Consider the following 13,349-nt stretch of genomic DNA (forward strand, 5'->3'; position numbering starts at 1 on the left):
TATAAGACGGCGAAGCATATCCATCCTCGGAGGAAGTATTACAACAAGAAGTGGCTCTGAATTGCAAATATTCCGAAAACAATTACCCGACAATGGCCAGCTAATACGACTGTAACATTACGCCTAGATTTTTTTTACTTCTAAATATTACATAGTTCACAGTGACGTTGTAAATGCTGTGGAACCCTCATCTGCTGTAGATGGGATTCTACGGGAGGGAAACGGACAGCCACGGACAGACAAACATGGGTTTGTCCGCTGGAGTATAACTCCAGTTTGTCAATGTTCCATTCAGGGGATTAATCAGAAAGTACGCTCGATCGCAAATAACAAACAGAGAGAGAGAGAGAGAGAGAGAGAACAACTTTATTTAGCCACACAAAATTGCGGCGACTACGTGCCGGATGGGGTGGTTCCCTCTTCACGGGACCCATATGCTTCTGCGGCTGCCTGGCCCCAAGGAGGTTGTATCCTTGCCTGGCCCCTGGAGATCAGGACGAGCTGGTCTTCCAAGGCGGAGCTGGTTAGCTAGGTCTCCCATCGCTCGTTAAGGGGTGTGGGAAGGGTGATGGAGGGTTGGGTAAGGGTTGGGGGGATTGCCTCGGTGAAATCGCACTCTCCGATCACGTGCCGGAGCGTGCCCGATTGCCCGCAGAATCTACACTCTTTCTCGTATATCTCGGGGTACATTCTGCTTTGAACGTCTTTTGCTTCATGTACTACGACCCGGTCAAAGCATATTGTCGCTCACGTTGAGGCTACGCACCACAGCGTTGCTGGTCATCCTTCTTCCAAGAGTGAAATGGCACTGAATTTTTGCACTTCCGCCAAGTTTTAGCAAAAAAAGGAGAAATGAATGAAGGGGGCATAGGGTGGGAGGGAGTTTCGGGGAGGTCTTCCGGGACCCCTAAACTGCCGTCGCGGATCCCCATTTGAAAACCACCGGGTTAAACTGTTAATTGCCTTCTCTACGTTGTTGTGTAAAGGGGCCTTGAAGGGAAAATGCATTTTGCTTTGCTGATTTTTTTCTCCTTGAGCGACCTTTTAAGAACATAAATCATAAATATTTTCACACTTCATTGCTTCTGAAATTTAGGAGACGCCTTTGTAAATCTCGTTTTGAGGCGCATCGCAAGCGACCGTGCGCGCATCGTCAGTCGGCAGCGCAACCAGCAGTGACGTCACATTAAGAACATTCGAGAGTTAAAGACTCTTTGTGTATATTGTTCTGTACAATTGTAAACCCGATATTTTAAAAATATCCCATCTTTTATTCGTTGCCATAAACAGTTTTCTATCCACGTGACCGGTGTCGCAACCGCTTCAATTGTCTGGAAACAATTGTAGCATTACGAAGACCATCGCCTCCTGTATTTTACAATGCCCACGCATCAGACCCGAGCGGCCAACCAAGCCCTTGCCTTCTACTCCGGCCACTCTCCCCCAATTGTTAGCCTTCCCAGTGTTTTAGCCACGTGACCGGTTAATCTTGGAGTGACGCGTGGTGTAAAACGGAAACTTTGGCAAAGCGTGCTCCGCCGCGGTTCTCAGTTTTCGAACGCTGACGAGAGCGTTACTTTTGCAATCTCAAATATCGGTTGCCTCGGCCACCAGGCACACGCCGCTCTCGAATTCAGTTACGGTCGGGTAATCCCGGTTAAGCTCGGGGCCCCACCTTGCGACGCATGGGCACTGCAGGAGTACTCACTCCCATTGGGAAGCGGGCGATGCGTTTGGCAATTGTAAAATACACGAGGCGATGCTCAGACCTACTGGCTGCTTGTACGGTTTGTAGCCAGTTTCCCTGTTGAAGTTTACGCTGTTTTGCCGAATTCTCTTTGAAATCTGATCCTTTTTGTATCAAGTGGTACACTATCGACGTGAGAAGCGCACGGTGCACAAAACTGCGACATAAAAGCCGCTTCGCATTTCTAACCCAGCACTCTGGTGTGTTTTCGTAAATTATAATCAACCCTTAGCTTTAACAGCCAACTTACTGTTGAACGCAGGGGTTTATGCAGAATTTCGATTTTGGGGGGGTGTCGGTGGGATGTTTGGGGGGGGGGGGGTTGTATAAATTCCTAGGCAGGGTGCCTGTGGTTGTGGAATCTTTTTTTTTTTTTTGGGGGGGGGGGTGTCGAAGTTCTTCTGGGGGTGTTGGGGGGGGGGGTGTTAAGGGGTCTGTGTATAAATCCCTGGTTGAACGCTTCTTCAGTAAGCCGAAGGGGAGCATATCCGATCAATGAAACAACGTTATCAGCATTGGGTATTGGAGGAAACAGGAAAGCAATCCAACTGTGTGATGTTGGGACTCGGCAAGTCGACGCTGTATATCTGCTTCTCGCTATAGGGCTCCTGTGCTGCCCAGGGGATGCCGCACAACTGACTTCCGGGTATTACTTGCGGGTAGTACGAAGCTGCTGGGGTCCCATAGGATACCGTGTTGACGGAAGCAAAATGAGCTCGATACTCCCGTTTGTTCTGCGACATTGTCACCAGCCCATCAACGACGCGTCCGATCTCTTTCGGGGATTAGGAACTTGGAATTAGGGGGAAAAATTGGCGGCGTATCTGCTGCGTTCGTTGCAAATGTCGACGAAAGACGACAGTCGTCTGGCGCCCCTGCGAAGTAAATGCCTTCGTTTTCTTTCCCGCTCACCTGTCATGCTGTTCCTCTCCCGCCTCGCTCCTCCCAAGATAAACATCCTCGAGGTTTGCTCAAGTCGATTTGAATTTGCCGTGTTCCACTGCTTTAGGCCGGGTGCCCCGATGCCATCGGCCCATGCGGCCCTGCTCCACGTGCGTTCCAAGCGGAACGTGTAACCTATCTAGTGGAACCTTTCGTTACTGTTGCCGCTTTATTTCTTAAAATTCCGCTAGGAGCTATATTGTCGCGGGCGACAGCACGCGAAGGAGCGGATTTTTTTTTTCTGCAGTGAATGTAGTATTGCATTTGCAATCGCGAACATCAAGCATTCATGAATTTTTCAATAAAAGAACAATTCAAATAACACGCATTGGTTTTTAACCTCATAGGGGCTTAATACTTTGTTCTTGTTTAACAATGTTGACAGGTATGAACATTGCCACCGGACTTAGACGTTTAGATTTGGCGGTGGGAATATAAACCTATTATGCAGATTCTGTCTCGCTTTGGCCGCGCAGCTGAACTGAGTGACAGAAAAACAGACAGTCATACAGACAGACAGACCGAAATTTTCGCGTTCAAGTAGCCCAAGAAAGACAATCGTCTTTCAAGAGCTTTGCAGCGCTCAATACGTTTACAGCGTCGATGAAAGTGATGCGATGGTGACAGCACTCTGACACTCACAGGATCACCGATCGATGGGCGTATAAAGTCCAATTTGAACTGGGAGCTTCTTGTTTGAACTAGTACACTTGGTGACAGCCGATCAAAAAAAAAAAAACGCAATGGGCGAAGATCTTTCGTAAAAGTCAGCTAGTCCGGCGGACCGCAGATTCGTTAGTGCAGCTGTGTTATGTTATGTAAATATTATGGAAGCACACATATCGTCATGCAGCGGACGTGGGATTTGTTGCTTGTTTCACGTCCTGTAATTCAATTCTTTATTTATTTCCTTTTTTTCGGGGATTGGGGGGGAGGGAGCTGGAGCTAAAGGCTGTGAATCGAGCGAAAAAGCTGTGAATTGCGCTTTATTAGTTTATCTGACGCTATTGACTCACCTACTCGCTAGTATACATGTACCCTGCCTATCGTAATTCGTGCGACATAAAATGTTACGCAAGAATCATTTATGTTGCCAAAATATAAAACAAAATTTCCACTCCTTTTCAAGGCGGCGCCGGACCAGCAGTGTCAGCTGAGTCGGCTGCGCGTCTCGCGTCCGCTGGAATGCTCCCGCTGAAACAACCTTTTGCAGTTACCTCAGGCTATAGGAGAGAAACAGTCTCTGTTGATGTTACTTTGAACTTTCCTTTGTCGGCCGTACGCAAGAAGAAAGAACAGTAATTATCGTCAGTAAGTTAGACCACCCAACCTGCCGATACTGACCCACGTCGCGACAATAGGGACAGCTTGCTAAAAAAAAAGTCAATAAATCGGCTTTTTTAGCGGATATTACTTTGTTTAGCCTCTGCAACTACTTTAAGGACTATTTTATTCAGTATGCATTCATTTAAACGCACCACAATTAAGGTTATTAAATTACGTACTGGCAACTTTCGCTCTGGCTTGTAATTGAAAACACATGGAGGGCGGCGAGGGTCGTCTGCTTTTGTACTACCCATTCGCGTCGGATACGAGGGGGCGCTGCATGTCGCCAAAACTCCAGCGCAGGAGCCCTGTAATCGAGAACAAGTTAAAGAAGCCATGAAGACAAAATACAAGTTGGTTTTATTAGAAAGACTGCTTTGTCCCGATAACAATGATACCAATATCATCGCAATCTTCGAACAAATAACGGATATATTAAAGAAAACATGTGAAGCAGTCGCGACCCCTTAGCCAATTTCCCGCAACTTTTATATGACGTCACGGAACCTTGTCTGTGCGATTGGCGGCCGCCTAACTCACCTGTCGCGACGACACACGACTGGACGTCTGTAATGGGGCGTTGATTGATTGTGGGTGTTTAACGCGCCGACGCAACGCAGGCGATGAGGCGCGCCGTAGTGGAGGGCTCCGGATTAATTTTGACCACCTGGGGATCTTTAACGTGCGCCGAAATCTCGTACACACGGGCGTTTTTGCTTTTCGCCTCCATCAGAAAAGCGGCCGCCGCGGCCGGGAATCGAACCCGCGACCTCGTGCTCAGCAGCGCAACGCCTTAGCCACTGAGCCACCGCGGCGGGTGTAATGGGGCGTCTAGTTCCATTTGACCGCATCACTTGAATGCTAACGTGCAGTTAACGCACTGAAAATTGTTTTATTGTTGGCCCGTATGACGTAATTCTTGCTCATAAGACGTCACTGTGGTGCCAAATTTGAAAGTTTTTAAATACGTCTTGCTTTTTTTGCGTTAAAAAACATCTTTTGTGGCTGTAATATAGCTGAGTGAGCTACTGAATCCTAGTTCTTTCAAATTAAACAAAGTCGTATTTTCTCTTCATGGCTCCTAAGAACGGCAAAGCTCATGTCCGGTATCACTCCGCCTGCACGACGGACCCGAAAGTCAACGGGCGCGCGCGTTCTGAAAGGAGATTGCTATGAATGCGTGATATCGTCTGCCTTTTCTCACGTTGTCGCCGCTGCTGTAGTTTATAAGCATATTAAGTCCAAAAAATAACGGAGACGTCTCGTGCTATGTTCAAAGTAGTCCCAGTAACGCACTACTTTCGCTGCGCGGAGTGAGTCACAGAGGCAACTTGCGTTGCCGTTTTAAATGCAGAGCATTTCTTTAACTCACATGTAGCGTCCGCCGTCCGTCCGCAACAGCTCAGCGCGCAGGTGCGCCCTCTCCCCCACTCCTCCTCTCCCGCATCACGCTACCCTCCTCGCTCTCAACAACAGGTCCGCACCCCTGCCCCTACACTATATAAAAAAATAATAGTTATCGGCGCCTGGTTTCGATCCCACGACCCTGTGGGCGGAACGCGAGGTACATGATGCTCTTCCCACTGCGCCACAAAAGCGACACAGAACCAAAGGGTACGAACGCGCCTTATATCCTTGACTCATTCAAACTACGTCAAGAAGCTGCTGATACACGGCAGCAGTTGCATCGATCTCGTCTTCACCAGTTGCTGCAACGCACGACCACTGCTTAAAGACCCCTTAACAGTACACTTTAGCGACCACGAAGCCGTCGTTCTCAGCGTCCAATACAACGACAACAGCAACAAATAAATAAATAACGACTTACAACAACCTACTCCTTGCCTTCACTTCTTGCGTCACAAAAAAAAGAAAAACCCATCTCTCCACGAGGGGGGACTCGAGTCGCAAAATCACGAAAGTAATAATAATTATATGAAAGAAATAATAATAATTAATAGTAATAAGCAATAATAGTTAACACATTCACTACCCCCCCCCCCCCCAAACACTAACGTTAACGCAATACACCCACCCCCTACGCGACGCATTTACTCGAGTCCCCCCTCGTGGGGAGATGGGCCCAATTTTTTTTTTTTAAGTTGCACCCGAGTATAGTTATTTTTGTGGTTGGTGAGTAAATGACGGGTTGGTTTTCAGTCCCAACTACTCGAAGATCCTTCGATTAACTTGTTTATATAGTGAATTGTCACTAACCTTTCAATCATTTATCTCGTAAGGCCAAAAGTTCAAGTTCGCGCAACATCACATTAGATGCTACGTGAGACAGAATTCGTCAAGCTTGTGCGAGAATACCGGCTAGCAGAACGACAGTTTCGACTCGCGCGAAACAGCGTAAACAGTTTACGAATGCTCAGTTTAGATTAAACGTGGTTACTTCTGCCTGCTCCACTCGCCCGCGTTGTTGACGGAAAGTTCGACCATGTTGATCAGCCGTATCAGATATCAGACATCTCCCGTTCAGTTTCAGGGCGAGTTTCATCATGGTGCCGGTGTTGTAGCTTTACCTGATCCTTTTCAAGCCCACTCTATGCGGGCATGTTGTGAAGACGAGGGGGAACTGTGATTGGCTTCTTACCAAGATGTCACTTCACGAGTTGAGGAGAAAAACCTCGGTTTGTTTGCTTTGGCATGCTCAAATCGCTTTACAGGTCCTGTCATCAAACAGCTTTGTTAAAGCCAAGAATGTGGCGCAGCCTGTGCTAGATTTGCGCCAGAACTCTTACGCCTATAAGTCGTGATATTGCGACCGAGCTTTTTCCTCGTATGCGCCACCAGGTTACATGGGACACCTTTAGGCCCCTGCTTCCTGTGCCAGTTATGGTTGATAGACCCAAACCGGGAGAACAGGTTGTACGTATCATCATAATCATAATCATCATCATCATCCTATCTACGCCCACTGCCGGGCAAATGCTCCCCCATGGATCTCCAATTATCCCGGTCCTGTGCTAACGACGACCAATTTATCCCCGTAAACTTAATTTCACCTGCCCACCTAACTTTCTGCCGCCCCCTGCCACGCTTGCTTTCATAGGGATCCACTCTGTTACCCTGAATGAGCAGCTGTTATCTTGCCTTCGCATTACATGACCTGGCCATTTCTTCTTCGTCATTTCTACTAATATGTCCTTAACACGCGTTTGTTCCCTGACCCACTCTGCTATCTTCTTGTCCCTCAATGTTACGCCTATCATATTCCGTTACACTGCTCGCTGAGTCGTCCTGATTTTAAGTTGAACCCTTTTTTATACGTACGTAGTTCAGTACGTATACTCTGAAAACTTGACAAGCAAAAAGCTATCTTCTCCTCACCCGTCGTCTTCAACGTCTCCGGTATATGTTTCCTGCTGGCAATTCGAATGAACAGAACTGAAGTAGAGGAAGCTCCACCTCGTGAAATCCTACCTCAGCGAGCGTCAAAGCTGCATGCATAGCGAAAGATTCGCAGAGGTAGTGCTTTGCAGCGTGAGAATGAGCCTCACGCGCTTGGCTCGCAGCTTCCTCCCGCTCGTAGAGAACCCTCCAGAATGTATGTGTGAAAGAGCGCGACATTAATACACAATCTTACTGAGTGTACTTTACAAAAACAAGCGTCGGGAATTTTTGTCCCTACTAAAATGTTCATATACACCATCGCACCATGTTTTATTGCCAGGTTAGGAGTACATTTGGTTCGTTTTGAGGAGGTTTTTTTGAGGAGGCCTCAAGCTTTTACACAAAACCCTATTGTATCACTATACTGTTTTAAAAGTGCTAGTTGGTGAAACTTCAGCTCCTTTTAAGAAGGTTTTTTGATTTTTTATTGCAGTAAACCTTAGGAAAAAGTCTCAGCAGCCTACTTACGTGGTTGAAGGTGAAAGCTTGGGGACACTTATTAACCGCAAAAAAGAAAGAAAAAAAAAACAGCGACAACAATTTTTGTTTTACCACCTGCAAAGCGCGGGGATAGCGCGGTGGTACCGCATTCGGATTCGGATAGCCGGGTTCAGATGTCACAAGATCGCACGCGGTTTTTATCACTGTTTACTGCGGTCGCAATATTATACACCGGACAGGAATAGCAACAACGGTCCTTTTTCGCAGAATGGAGAACTTGATTGAATTGAATTGATTGAATACGAGGTTCAACACGCCGGCGCTACACAGGCGTGGAAAACTTAAGGTTCACGTGTTAAAACAATTTAAATACAAGTAACCAATCACTTGTAATCACATATATCTACGTTTGCTCACGAATATATGTATTTAAAAATAACCTGCTCTGAGCGACTTGCTGGCAGACGCTCCAGCCTACGGGCCTCGGCCTTTCTTTCCAGCCCTGCGAGCCATTCGGAGCCAACGTTCTTCCTAACAAAGATAATTATTATTAGAAAAAAAAATTAGCACCACACCCGCGCACACCAGCGTTACGGGGGAGCATGCGCGGAGCTCCCCCAAAGTTCAGAAGTCGGCAGCAGCAAGGTTTGTGCTAAGAGGAGGGTGCAGTATCGCTCATCTCCAGGCGTGCACGCGTGCTTCTGCCGCCCTAATCTCGCGAGCGACGGGGGATGCCCGACCCGCCGCGGCCGCCGCCGCCGAATGACGTGTCCCAGCCCCGCTAACGTCGGTAACGAGCGGCGCGGCGGTAGCAGCGCTGGCGACGCGGCGCCGACGACGCCGCGCGCTCACGCCGCCGCGATCGATGCCGCTTCGCTGGCTTGCTCGCCGGGCCTGCCCAGAGTGCAGTGGCGGCATCGGTGAGAGCGCGCTCGCTGACTCGAAAGCCGGCGCTCTCGGCGAGAAAGTGTGTTTTCTTCCCTCGTCGCGCGCTCGGACGATTAGTGCGCGAACCGTGTGGGTGTGTGATCGTGAACTTGTTCGCTCTTGTGAGGGCTCTGGTGGCGATTCTCTCAACGGCTGCGAGGAACAGCGCCATGAGGTAAGGGTGTTCCCGTCAGCTGAATGCCGAAGCGAAACCACTCCCCGGGTGTGAGTTCTTTGCCCCGCATTCAACGACTCGGCGTGTTACGCTTGCATAATTTTCTCGCTGTCTGTTTCTTCCCGTGTTTTGATTTCCCTTCACAGGCGCTTTATTTTTACGTAGCTAAGCGATGTAGCAGGAATCTAACAATCTAACCTAACCTGACGAAACCGCTGCCTGACGAAACCGAACTTAATCACTGCTCTGCTTAGCTCCACCTCGCCTAACCTAACGTGTTCAGTCAGTCCAACAAGTTCGTTGTGAACCTAATTGAAACCCTGGGAAAACTGGTAGTGCTACCACATTCGTTATGTGAAGCATTTACAGCAACTGAAAGACTGGTTGCTCAAAATTGCTCTGGAAGTTCGGGTTCTTGTAACGCACCGAGCTACGGGGCGTGCGGTTTGGGAATAATTTATACCGTTTCGATTCGTTTCGACGGCACAAAAGACTGGTGCAGGGAAGTCGCTGTATTTCGTCGCCATGTGAGCGAGAACAAGATTAAACGACTTTTTTTACCTTCAGTTTCCTAAGAGGAGGAGGAGAAGGAACTTTATTATCAGGGGGACATGAATGCCCTGTTGGGGAAGGAGAGGGGCACGGAGTTTGGGGGGAAATAATCGAAGAAAAAAAAACACTGTTCAAGGTTCAATCACTCGAAATGGTGGATAGCATTTTAAAGTCCGTGAACATATAGTTCGCAAATTCCGTGAAGAGATAGGTGCTACGTTTATGGCAGGAGTCGGTCCAGGGTATTACACCAGCTTGTAGAGACCACTGGTTAGTGCGTATTCAATAACTTTCTCTAGCACTGGGGGGTCCTTTCGAACAGTTACATATCAAATGATACAGGTTAGGCATGCATTGGTCGTCCAAATACGGGCAGCATTGGATGTGTGAGCCGGCTCCGTTGGTCCATTTATGTAGTACATGAGGGGCTAGAGCCGCGTTAGCATAAATCTTATTAGCTACCACCTCCCTCGAGCCTGCGAGCGGTCAAAAGCGAGCTGTATCAAGATTGAACAATGCGGGTGAAAGGACTAGGCTGTGATTGTTCTGTAATTTCGTTCTAGCTGGATTAGCTTACGCCTGTATTAATGAGCTTGGGTAAAAGAGTTTTGCCGTTTCCTAGATACGCGCGGTAGTTTCTTTTTTCAAAAAACTAATTCGCAGTACATCTCGTGTTGAAGCGCGTTCCCTGGATCGCACGCATACAAACAGGCAACAGAGAAGACGGAGGAAATAGCGGGGTCACATCAATGCGATGCGTAATTATTGAGCGGTATCGAATGAGGTCAAGGTGTACTTGACGCAAGGTTGATTCGCCGCATTTGTAGAACCGTCTCAGTTATCAAAGCATGCAATGCCCCCTAGTTTGACCACGGGTCACCATTTCTCCACTCAAGATAGCACGTGCAGTATTTTCGAAACTGGGGTCGGTTGAGAATTCATGGGTGGATTCGAAAGTACTGCCCTGAGCTAATCGTTAACACAGAAAAACGTCTAGCACGACCGGAAAAACACGATATGATTTATTTTAAATGGTGGGAAATAAAAATGGTGTTGAAGCCGTTTTCCGGCACGTCTTCCCATTCAAGCCAATGCGACTGAATTGTATACGCTGTTCTGCTCACGTAACGACTAACCATTGACGTGCAACACCTATAGAGGACACCTAACCAGGTGTCTTTTATATGATATGAGGGAAACCTTGACTGAGCGTGTACATAATCTTGTCACCGCGCGGCATTTGCTCACAGCGAGGATAACGCTGCGTTATTGACGGGCGTTGGCAGCAATTGTCGCATTGTTTAACGCGATGTGAGGTGGGGCTTCTGACCGCGGGAGGCTTGGCTTTGCTAGTGATACCGGAAAATGTTCCGCTTGCATTGGGACATTTAGCGTTGTTCGCTCGGCAGAACGACCGGAATTGCACATAGAGGATCGGTGACAAGCACTCGTATTTGTACACGATGCGCATAATGAAGTCTCATTACTCTATATTACCCACTGACGTACTTATACCCATTCAGGATAACAGAGAAGTGGCATACACACATACGTTACAAACTCTTAAATTATTTGAAAAATATAAACCGGAAGTGGGTCAATGGTATTTATTTATTTATTTATTTATTTATTTATTTATTTATTTATTTATTTATTTATTTATTTATTTATTTATTTATTTTGATACATTGAGGGATCGTGGGAGTTACAGAAGGAAGCGGTTGTTAGTCGAGGCATCGCAAAACAAAAATCTTTAAACACATGAGAAGTCGAAACATACGATAACAGCAACACATACAGTTTCCCAGAACGGAAAATAAAACACGTCACACATAGTACCGCAGTATTATACAATGCCCAAAAATGCAGTCAGTCAGGTAGACAGAATTTCTCAGCGGGAGTATATTTCAGCACGAGTTGCAATTGAGGGCGGAAGGCCACTCCATTCATTAGACGTCATTACAAGAAAAGAGTCGCGTAGCTTTGCCCTTTACCGTGTAAGTCCCGTAGCTTTGACCTTCTAGGTATGCGATGATCAGACAGCGTTAAACCTCACTACACGCTCACTACTACGCGCAAGCACGCACTCGCGCACCCCACAAACATGCGAGCACGCGCGCATATTCGATTGCACACACAGGCTCGCTCGGGCGAAACAAAGGATCCTCGTTGTCGTGATGGGCTGCCCGGCTTCCGGCGCCGTCACGACGTGTACGTGACAGGCCCGGGTGCGGTTTTTCCGCCCTGCTTGCGCGCATCGCTCTCCGCGTCGCCGACCCGATCCGCCCAGGCGGCGCCCCATGGTGGAGCACGCTAGAGTTCATGTATATATATATATATATATATATATATATATATATATATATATATATATATATATATATATATATATATATATATATATATATATATATATATATATATATATATATATATATATATATATATATATATATATATATACATATACACACACACACACACACACAAGAACTCTAGAGCACGCCGTTCACAAGCGGGGTCCCTCGAATCTCAAACATTCGGGTTGCCTCGTCTAAGTGCTTCGAAGCTTCTCGCACGCCACGGGGACGACTGTTCCAACTCTCTGCCTTAGCATGCGACGCTGTGCTCGCAACTGGGATTCGCGAAATCAGGCTTTCCCGGAAACAAAGCTATGCATAGGACGCGTTGCTCAACACGGGTGAGCGTGTTTACCGAACCGCGTGCGGAAGTACGAGTAACGTACATACGCTTATCCGTGGCACGATTGGTGAATCCCGTTGTTTGAACGACACAAGCGAGCGACCCGCTTGTTGCGAGCTGTTGCGGTAAGGGAAAGCTAATGGCGCAGCACTTCCCAGTGGTCGGGCACGCGACAACTGAAAATACCCGCAGTGGAAAACACCGTTACACGAAGCTTCTTGGCAATAGTCAGACCCTTGGCAACTGGTGAGACCTGGAACACAACAGTGCATTGAAGTCGTCGGCTCGTGTACACGACGACGTTATCGTGAATAACTTAGTGCCAACGAATATTGTTTACAATGCACTAATAAACAGCAGTCATAAAAAAATCGCGCATCTCCACGGAGTGAATCATGACGAGTGGGCGAAGCACTCGGGATTGTTCTTACCGTAAATCACCCATGACATCGCTCACTCGCGCATGTAAATGAGTGACAACGCTTGTGTACAGTATATACGATTCCAATGCAATCCAATCCGATACAATTCAATTTATTCCAATGCAATCCATTTCAATCTAATGCAATCCAATGCTTCTCGCGCATGCGCAACACTATGTACACGGACGCCAAGCGGCGGACGGAGCGAGGTCCCAAGGTGCTTCGCCCTTAATAAACTCCGAAGTGGGAATTGTTGAATACAAACCTAAAACCCGGTTTACATGGTGCGAATTTCGCCTTCGACTCCGCTGCTGCGGCGCCGCTTGGGCGGCAGAACGATCTATTATCGTTGCTGAGGCAAATTTTCAATTGTTTAGAACAGTGAGCTAGTTTCACTAGATATATGATATAGAGTACCGTCCCTGAGGCACGCAAGTGAGCGACGGCGGCCATTTTGTTGTTTATCAGGGTTGCCAGATTGCCGCTTCTGCGGCCTCACCGCTAACTTTGACGGGGTTATTTGTAAACAACACTGCCGAAGTCGCAGCGACACGGTATCTTCGGACAAACTTCTGCAGCTGAAATGCTGCGAAGCGCGTTATCTTTGATTCGCATTCGGAACGACGCCAGTCGCGCGCAACCGGAGAGCAGGGAGGACTACCACAGTTGACTGACAGAAGACGCATAAACAACAAAATGGCGGCGCCCATGAACC

At 47.6% G+C, this 13,349-nt stretch overlaps 1 protein-coding gene across 2 annotated transcripts in view; it reads left to right on the top strand.

Moving 5' to 3' along the window:
* Positions 1-8,699: 8,699 nt before the first annotated feature.
* LOC144158683 (FYVE, RhoGEF and PH domain-containing protein 2-like) overlaps positions 8,700-13,349 on the top strand; it is a 67,585-nt gene continuing 62,935 nt past the window's right edge. The window contains exon 1 of one of the 2 annotated variants that reach the window (XM_077689720.1): positions 8,700-8,957. The gene's annotated coding sequence lies outside the window, so the exon portion shown is untranslated. The remainder of the gene's footprint in view (positions 8,958-13,349) is intronic. The other variant, XM_077689721.1, reaches the window with a different exon arrangement.

Source organism: Haemaphysalis longicornis, unplaced genomic scaffold, assembly GCF_048455015.1.
Source record: "Haemaphysalis longicornis isolate Haplotype H1 unplaced genomic scaffold, Haemaphysalis longicornis Haplotype H1 scaffold_10, whole genome shotgun sequence".
Lineage (NCBI taxonomy): Eukaryota > Metazoa > Arthropoda > Arachnida > Ixodida > Ixodidae > Haemaphysalis > Haemaphysalis longicornis.